This window comes from Rattus norvegicus, chromosome X (genome assembly GCF_036323735.1).
Source record: "Rattus norvegicus strain BN/NHsdMcwi chromosome X, GRCr8, whole genome shotgun sequence".
Taxonomy (NCBI): domain Eukaryota; kingdom Metazoa; phylum Chordata; class Mammalia; order Rodentia; family Muridae; genus Rattus; species Rattus norvegicus.
Genome location: NC_086039.1, coordinates 112493257 through 112502890, shown reverse-complemented (window position 1 = coordinate 112502890; position 9634 = coordinate 112493257). Strand labels below are relative to the sequence as shown.

Here is a 9634-nt window from a genome sequence, read left to right as displayed (position 1 = left end):
CAAGACCTTTGGCAGTGTGATGTGCAATGGAGCAAAGCAGGTGAGAGGCTTTGTTGACTGAGAATTAAGATATCCAGCAGGTATCTTGGGGCACTGTGGTGCTGGATCTAGCGGGGATAAAAGACAGCATTTATATTTTTTATATTTTTACAACAACAGAATATGGTTAAACCTGTGGGAGGTTACACATAGGGGAGAGACATGGTCCTCAGGATATTGAAGGCATGTCTTTGCAAAGGATTATGGGAAAAACACTGAGCTCTCCCTCTTCAAGACTATTCATTCTTTTTTTTTTTTTTTAGTTTTTTTTTTTTATTAACTTGAGTATTTCTTATATACATTTCAAGTGTTATTCCCTTTCCCGGTTTCCGGGCAAAATCCCCCTCCCCCCTCCCCTTCCTTATGGGTGTTCCCCTCCCAACCCTCCCCCCATTGCCGCCCTCCCCCCATAGACTAGTTCACTGGGGGTTCAGTCTTAGCAGGACCCAGGGCTTCCCCTTCCACTGGTGCTCTTACTAGGATATTCATTGCTACCTATGGGGTCAGAGTCCAGGGTCAGTCCATATATAGTCTTTAGGTAGTGGCTTAGTCCCTGGAAGCTCTGGTTGCTTGACATTGTTGTACTTTTGGGGTCTTGAGCCCCTTCAAGCTCTTCCAGTTCTTTCTCTGATTCCTTCAACGGGGGACCTATTCTCAGTTCAGTGGTTTGCTGCTGGCATTCGCCTCTGTATTTGCTGTATTCTGGCTGTAAGACTATTCATTCTTATAGATGCACTCACATGCTCCCTTACACATACATAACTGCCATTGCCATCTGTGTGTGAGTTGAGCTTCTGCTACTTTAAAACTGTGGGTTAAATAAATTCATTTTTTAAAAGTTCTTTGCCTCAGGTCTTTCCTTATAGAGATACAAAGGTAATTAAAATACCAACCTTCTTTATATAAATGTCTTGAAAAAGAGAGTAAGACTGAAAATGGGAGGTGAACCAATTCATTTTTCACACAGGTGATTCATTGACCTCCTTAATCAGATGCACAGAATGTCCAATGTCCAACTATATTAGTTATGAGCTCCAAAAATTGGAGTGATACTCTTAAAAGAAACTCAGAGATCTTAGAGAAAAATCTATCCAACATTGTTGCATTTTAGGGCAACCTACAGCAAGATAGCAAACTTCTTTTGTGTAAATAAAGTTTCTGACAACTTTTTTTAAATGTTTATTTTATGTTTATGAGTACACTGTAGCTGTCTTCAGACACACCAGAAGAGGGCATCGGATCCCATTACAGATGGTTGTGAGCCACCATGTGGTTGCTGGGATTTGAACTCAGGACCTCTGGAAGAGCAGTTGGTGCTCTTAACCACTGAGCCATCTCTCCAGCCCCTGACAACTTTTTTTTTCTTTTTTTTTTTTTATTGTCATTACAAACTTCTTTTTTTTATTTTATTTATTTTTTTTATTATCTTGAGTATTTCTTATATACATTTCAAGTGTTATTCCCTTTCCCGGTTTCCGGACAGACATCACCCTCCCCCCTCCCCTTCCTTGTGGGTGTTCCCCTCCCAAACCTCCCCCCATTGCCACCCTCCCCCCATAGTCTAGTTCACTGGGGGTCCCTGACAACTTTTTAAAACATTTGTTTCCCCATTCTTTGATGTGAATAGCGTATGAATGATTTAACAGATATTTAAGAAAAAGTTTCAACATAAAGAGAGTAATAAATAGAACAAAAAGAGAAAAACATTAGGATTAGGGTGCTCTCCTAGTTATTTTTCTATTCCTATGACAAGATACGATGGCCAAGGAAACATAAAATAAATGTTTAGTTTGGGGTTCATGGTTCCGAAAGATAGTTAAGTACATGGTTATCAAGGTGTGGAGCATGGGAACAGGCAGGCGTGGTACTTGAGAAGTAGCTGAGAGCTTACATGGTGAAACAAAAACAGAGAGGGGAAGGAGAACAGGGAGAGAAGGAGATGGGGAGAGAAAGAGAAAGGAGAGAGGGAGAGAAGAAGGAGAGAGGGGAAAGAAGAAGGGAGAAAGGGAAAAAGAGAGGGAGAGAGAGAGAGGGAGAAGTGAAGAGAGGGGAGCACTAATTGGAAATGACATGGGCTTTTGAACGGCTCATATAGGATTATAGCTATAATGCAAAATGCACTTAGTCCAACTTCAAAAGTCTGCATAGACTTTCAGTCTCAAGACTGTTTAAAAATCCAAAGTTTTTTCTGAGACTCAAGACAATCTCCCTATAAAATTAAAAAAAATTACACATACCATTACACAGAATATACATGATTATTTCAAAATGGAAAAATGATAGCATAGTGAGGAAATACCATAGTGAGGAGGACCAAAGCAAGATGAAAACCCAGGAGGTCAAACTCCAAATCCTACAAGTCCATGTCTGACATCAAAGGGCTTAGATGGCTCCATTCCTCCAGCTTTTCGGACTACAACATACTTCTCTCTTGGGATGGTTTCATTCCCTGTCTGCAGCAATTCTTGGCAGATACAACATGGCTCTGGCATCGTCAACATCTTGAAGTCTCCAAGGCTTTACCTTTATGGCTTCACATACTAGCCTTCCCTGTCCTCTATGCAGGGACTCCCATAACACATGCCTGACTTCAATGACTTTCTTTAACCTTGGAGAAAGATTTCACACCTCCTTTACTCCTGCATTCTTCATGACTCAAAACCCAGAACCAAGAGACTGATGCTGTCAAGTTCTGATGCCTGCTTGTGATGGAACTGTTGTTGTAAAAATATAAAAAATAAAAAGTAAGGTTGTCTTTTACCTCGCTAGGTCCAGTACTGCGGTGCCCCAAGATATCTGCTAGATATCTAGGCAGAAACACATGCCAACTTCACCGCGGCGGCCCAGTGTCTCCAGCCGCCGCACACTTTCCTACACTCAAACCCTCACATAGAACACACAACACAATAATCTTAGATCCAATTGATAAGATATGATTGCCCACTTAAACATACAAAACCCGGTACCATCCATCCCTTAGGAACATTGATAACAACCTATAAATACACAGAGCGAGACCTTTACGTCAGCCCCCTTGTCCTGCCATGGCTTCTCCCTCTCCCTCTCCCTCCCCCTCCCCCTCCCCCTCCCCCTCCCCCTCCCCCTCTCCCTCTCCCTCTCCCTCTCCCCCTTGGGGCAGTGGAATTAGCATCAAAATACAGATAACTCCAGGGCAAACCACAACGTGGAACCCGGAACCCTCCTTGATTTTTTTATTCCTTTGTAGAATAAGTTTTTCTTTACTTTAGGAACAGAACATTCCTCAAGCATCTTTTCACAAGTGGCAGAATTGGGTGGGGTTTGACCTGAAGGCACCCCTCCCTTTATCCCTTTTCTGGTGTTTTTTCCTCTTCAAATTGTACATTTTGTATTTTTTTGACCTACTTGCTTCTTTTCATTATAGGTCTGCATAAAAGTGATCAATAGTGACAACAGAGTCAATATTAGCCTATCTTGAAATCTTCTGCTAATGAAATTAGATCAAAATTCTTCAAATTAGTTTCAGGTGTATACTTGGGGTAAGCATAGAAGAGGGAATATGGGAAAGGATAATTAACAGTAATGGCTTTTGAAAATGGAAACTTATTAGTAAACAAATTTTCTCTGTTTCTATATATATAATCTATCTATCTATCTATCTATCTATCTATCTATCTATCTATCTATCTATGTATCTATCTATTAGAAAATTTGTTTAGTATTACACATACAAAAAGATCTTTAAAGGAGTTATTCTACAACAGGGGAACAATACCCCAACAAGATACCCCAATGCTAGCAAATAAAAGCTCCAGTACCAGAAATGGGTCACCTCTTTTTAAGTTGTTGGCCAATGTGTCACATAGACATAACCCCCCCCCCCCAATTATTGGTTACTGTCAATACTCTTGGGTACAGTGTAGAACTACAGTTGAAGACAACACATACTTGATCAGGTAACATGGAGAAATCAAGGTAGGATTCTCCTGGAAGTCTCATCCCTATTGGCTGGTGCTAGAAGGTACTATGCATGTTGCCAGAAGAAAAAAAAGTAATTATCAATCTCACTTATCTGTGAACTCTGCAGGCTATAGCAGTGATTAGCTTATAAGATATGCTCACTATTGCAATAGCAGCATGGATGACATGAAGTAATTAACCACCCTTTGGTTTTTAATCTGAGGTTCAGTTAATGAGATAGAACCTATACCTGGCACTGTCAATGGAGCCATGAACCCATGACTAGGCCCTAGGAGTAAGCCAATATTTTATCCTATGAAATACACTATTAAAACAATTCCTAATGCATTATTACTATATCCATAGATCAGAGAATCTTTCAATCTTTATTAGAAGAACTTTTTGTAAGTAGATGACAGCTAACACAGAGATCTCCTACTCATCAATGTGCAGAGAATGAGATTACGGAGTACTCAGCTTTTAATGGGGCATACATGTATATGCTCCCCATCAAGGCTCAGGAATCTTTGCAGAAGGGAAAGTGGAAAGAACATAAATGCCAGAGGTGGTTGATACTATCAAGGACCTTGGTACTATCAAGCATGTAGAAGACCTGCACAAACTCTAGCCAGACATAATAATCCCAACATCTACTGGATGACGAGGGCACAAAATCACATTACTAGCTGAGGAACTATTAATATTCAATAGCTTCTGAGAGAACATGGGTTAGTTTTCTTTAATGCTATGATGATCCCGAGTACATTGAATACATGCCAGGGTGGACCCTAATCTCAGGACTAAGTGGACAACACGAAATTGACTTGATGGGGGAAAGAAAACTATCAGAAGAAGTCTCAAAATTGAGTTGGAAGGAATCTTTAAGAGTAACTGTTATATGGAGTAGAGACTAAAGGAATAGCCAACTAATGACTGCTCCAACTTGAGACCCATCCCATGTGAGAGAGCCAATGCCTAACACTATTAATGGTACTCTGCTATGGTTGCAGACAGGAATCTAGCATAACTGCCTCCCGAGAGAGGCTTCATCCAGAAGCAGATGGAGACTGATGCAGAGACCCACAGCCAAACATCAGACAGAGCTCAGGGAGCCTTCAGAAGAGTAGGGGATAAAATTGAACAACCCGGAGGAGTCAAGAACACCACAAGAAGACCTACAGAGTAAACTAACCTGGGACCCTAGGGGATCACAGAGACTGGGCCAGGGTTTATGCTGGGGTTGGACCAAGGCCTCATACTCATTTTTAGGAGCTGTACAACATGGTCTTCATGTACAATAACAATTGGAGAAGGTGTCTCTGACTCTGTTGCCTGCCATTGGATCCCCATCCCCTGCCTGTACTGCCTGGTTAGGCCTTAGTTGGAGAGGATGTGCTTAGTTCTGCTGGGATCTGATGTACCATGGTGGGGTGGTACAAAAGGGGGTATTTCCCTTCTCTGAGAAGAAGAGGAGGGTGTAATGAACTGAGCCATTTGTAAGAGAGGGAATGAGAAGAGAGGAGTAAGGAGCCTGTGTTTGGGATGTAAAATGAAAAACTGATAGTAAATTACTGGGCAAAAGAGAGTAACTCTTAAGAAGAAGTATCTAAACAAATTCAAAGCTTTGCTCTAGATGGTGTGCTGCAACTTGTAACATTGTCATATGACTTTGCTATTAGTCAAGTTCATGCTTTGGAATTACACAATTAGCTTTCAAAAGAAAATTTCATAATATTGACTGTTAGAACACATTCATAGTTGCAAACACCTGTTATAGAGAAAGAATTTACACTGTGGCTTGAGGAACACAATTTAGTTTTTATTATAAATCCATTCATAGTTCAGTATAATTTGGCCTGATATAGAGATTAGTTTAAACAGTTCTTAATTATTTAGGAAATTGTTATCAGTAATAATTTTAAGTTGTTGTACAATGGAGATTGTCACCATGGACAAAGGAATTTAGATCAGAAAAAGTTAAGTAATAGGTATTCATGGAACACTTATTTTGTGTCACCATTTATAGTAAGAGCTTCAGGTAGACTCAGAGTATTGAAGACACAGCTTTTGTTCAAGAGAAAGTTTAATCAGCACTCGAAACAATTTAAGAGTGAAAATACATAGTAAATGTGAAGTAAAGGGCTGAATTGTGAAACTGTTAAGTCATGGTTACTAGGAAATCTGTTAGCAAGAAAGCAAAGTTAACTTGGATAGAAGTTATGAAGGTCTGGAGGTAGACATGTTTATGGTTTTAAATTATGGAAAAGATAAAATAGGTCAAGTGAGGGAAGGCTCAGAGAAGGTAGCATAAGCAATGGTCCAGAAAATAATTTTTCTTTTTATGTATTATTAGAAATTTTAATCTTGTCTAATATCAGTAAAAAGCTTTTTCTGTTTAAATCTTCCTAATATACCAACTTTCTCTGAGTGGATAATATTTTTTTCTCTCTGACAGTGCAGTAAATTTTCGATCGCTTTGCAGAAAGGGAACTGCCATTTACCAAATGAGTGCTTCTCCATTCTGCTCTCCTTTGGTGCCAAGTCTTAATAAAGACAGATGGCTTCTCCCAGCGTGCTGCTGCTAGCCATCTCAAGTTGATGACTATGAGACTGAGTGCCTGACCCCTTTCCTGTCAAGCAATAGAAAAGCCTTCATCTTTATTTATTGCCATACTTTAATTACTAGCAGAAAACTATCAATTAAGGAACAAAGGGTTTGAAACATCGCTTCAACAAAACCAAAAACTTTGAGCAAATCAAAATGGTTTCTATTTTTCTTGTGAAGGAAACAAGTATTGGGGTGATTGGTGTGATTTCTGTTAAATTGTAATGAGTACAACTTCAGAGTATCTAATGCTCTATGGAAGAATGTACCTGGCAGAACCCATATCATGATAGGCTCAGTTCAATGACAAAGTACAGGTGATCCTGGAAGCTAGTTACAGAGGCAGTCAGAGTCAGCTCATCAGACTGGCACTAATCGTTACAACCTTTAGAAGAAGGTGTTTGTTCCTTATGTGCTGGTCTGTGATATAAAAACAGCTGCAACTGACCACCCCCAAATATTCTGCTCTTTTCCTGCTTAAAATGGAAAATCCCATCTCTCCATTCCCTGGTGGTATGATTTTGCATCTCTATAGAGCCTCTGGTAAATCACAGGTTAAATCTTATTGGCTTTGGTTGGCTTTTTAACATTTTAATGTGAATTTGTTTATCTGTGTGTGTGTGTGCACACACACACTTTTTCAGAATAACAATTCTTACAAATTCTAAGTTATAAAATCTATAGTGTAATTTGTATGAAATGAAATCTGACATATATCTGAAAACATTTGGATCATATGCAAATATCTAAGAAATAATTATGTACTGAGCATCTACTTGGCTACAACCTAGCCTAAGAAATTGAAAGTAACTAACCAACTCCTTTGAGGTGTGTGGATCGTCTTTCTGCCTTTCCAGAACTGGCTATTACCCCAAGATTGGAGTGATGGTTGTCTCTTTGATCTTATTCATGTATGTATCTGTACATAGTGTGGCTTGGTTTTCATGAAGCTTTCAGATCTTGGCGGACATAAATCCATACTGTATTGATCTTTCTTGAAAAACCTTTGCTCACTATTTGGTAAACTTTACTTATGACCACAAGGATGGCTTTGTTTAGTTACTGTTATTTAAATTTCTCTTGTATAGACACACTGTAATCCATCCATTCTCTGATCAAGTATTTACATTGGATTAAAAACTTTTTCATGCCCTTTCCCCTGACTGGCAGCATGGAGGCCGCATGATGCCTGGAGTTACTGTAGAAGACATTAACCAGCAGTTCATCAGAGCTCTTGCAGCCTTCCTCAAAAAGTCTGGGAAGCTGAAAGTCCCCGAATGGGTGGACACAGTCAAGCTGGCCAAACATAAAGAGCTTGCCCCATATGATGAGAACTGGTTCTACACACGAGCTGCTTCCACAGCACGGCACCTGTACCTCCGTGGTGGTGCAGGGGTTGGTTCCATGACCAAGATCTATGGAGGACAGCAGAGAAATGGTGTTAGGCCCAGTCACTTCAGCAGAGGCTCTAAGAGTGTGGCCCGCTGGGTCCTCCAAGCCCTGGAGGGGTTGAAAATGGTGGAAAAGGACCAAGATAGGGGCCGCAAGCTAACTCCTCAGGGACTGCAAGCTAACTCCTCAGGGACAGAGAGATCTGGACAGGATTGCTGGACAGGTGGCAGCTGCCAACAAGAAGCATTAGGACAAAGGATTCTGGGTTAATAAATTGCCTCATTCATAAAAAAGCTTTTTCATAAGATGATACATGTTATGATTTGAAAAGAAAACCTCAAGAAACATGCAAAAATGTAAGGTAAAAGTTAAGTACAGTTTCCTCATCCCCTGTATGAAAGCAACCACTATTAAGCCTTAGTTTCTATATTTCGAGAATTTCAGCCAGTGGTGGTGGTGGTGCATGCCTTTAATTCCAGTACTCTGGAAGCATAAGGAGATGGATCTCTGTGAGTTATAGGCCCGCCTGGTCTACAGGGAGAGTTCCAGGACAGCCAAGGCTACACAGAGAAACCCTGTCTCTAGAGCAAAAAAGGAAGAAGGAGAAGGAGAAGAAGAAAGAAATTTCTATACACACGTGTTTATGTGTATACACACACAAGGAACAGAATTATACCAACATAATTCCATAAATAATTTTTTCAGACATGTATTATGGATATTATTCTATGTCATTAAAACATATTTTATTCTTTTAAGTATTGTTCAGGTATGTTGGTATTTATGTAACTGACCTTTTACTACAGTATATTATTGAGCATTATTAATGAAAACTTCTGCATTATAGTAATGCCCCCATGACTACTTTTATATATACATTTGAATGAAGATAAAATAGAATTATTGAGTTGAAGATAGTTTTAACTTTTTCTACTTAATTGTCCTTACACTACTGTATTGTGTTTTCCTTGTCCCTCCTCTGGTAATTCTGTATACTCTTTTCCTCATGATTATCAAAATATGTCACTTGTAGATAATTTGGAAAACATTGAAAAGTTGTAAGAACAAATCAAAATAGCTTATGTTCCCATTTGTTTGTAGGAAGCACAATTGTTCTTTAGTTACTTCTTTTTTTCTCTATATGGAGGATATTTTGACAGTCAAAGAAACATGCCCCGAGACATAACAGTTCCCTAAATCTTAACTGTACCTATAATACCTTCTACTCATAAGACATGATTTTAGGGGCAATTATAGTTAGTAATTAAAACAAATTCTTAATGACTTTTGCTTTTTTTCCATGAAAAATTATGGTGAAATTGTGTGTACATTAAAGATATCTCACACTGCCAAATTCAAACAATTCTACAATATTATTTATTCAAAAGTTTTCCTTGGGTCCCAAGGCTTGGTGGGAAAAAGTGCTCGCTGTCAAACAGGAAGGCTTGAGTTCGATCCCAGGGAACCACATGGTCGAAAGATTGGTGACATTTCCTGGCAATAGTCCTGTGACATTATTACATGTGAGTGTGTGTGTGCATGTGTGTGTGTGTGTGTGTGTGTGTGTGTGTGTGTGAAAGAGAGAGAGAGAGAGAGAGAGAGAGAGAGAGAGAGAGAGAGAAAGAGAGAGAGAGAATAAAGCCATAAAAAAGCGAAACA

At 39.5% G+C, this 9634-nt stretch overlaps 1 pseudogene; it reads left to right on the top strand.

The window, feature by feature from the left end:
• The first annotated feature begins 7768 nt into the window (after window positions 1-7768).
• Window positions 7769-8225, top strand: Rps19-ps13 (ribosomal protein S19, pseudogene 13; annotated as a pseudogene).
• The last annotated feature ends 1409 nt before the right edge of the window (window positions 8226-9634 follow it).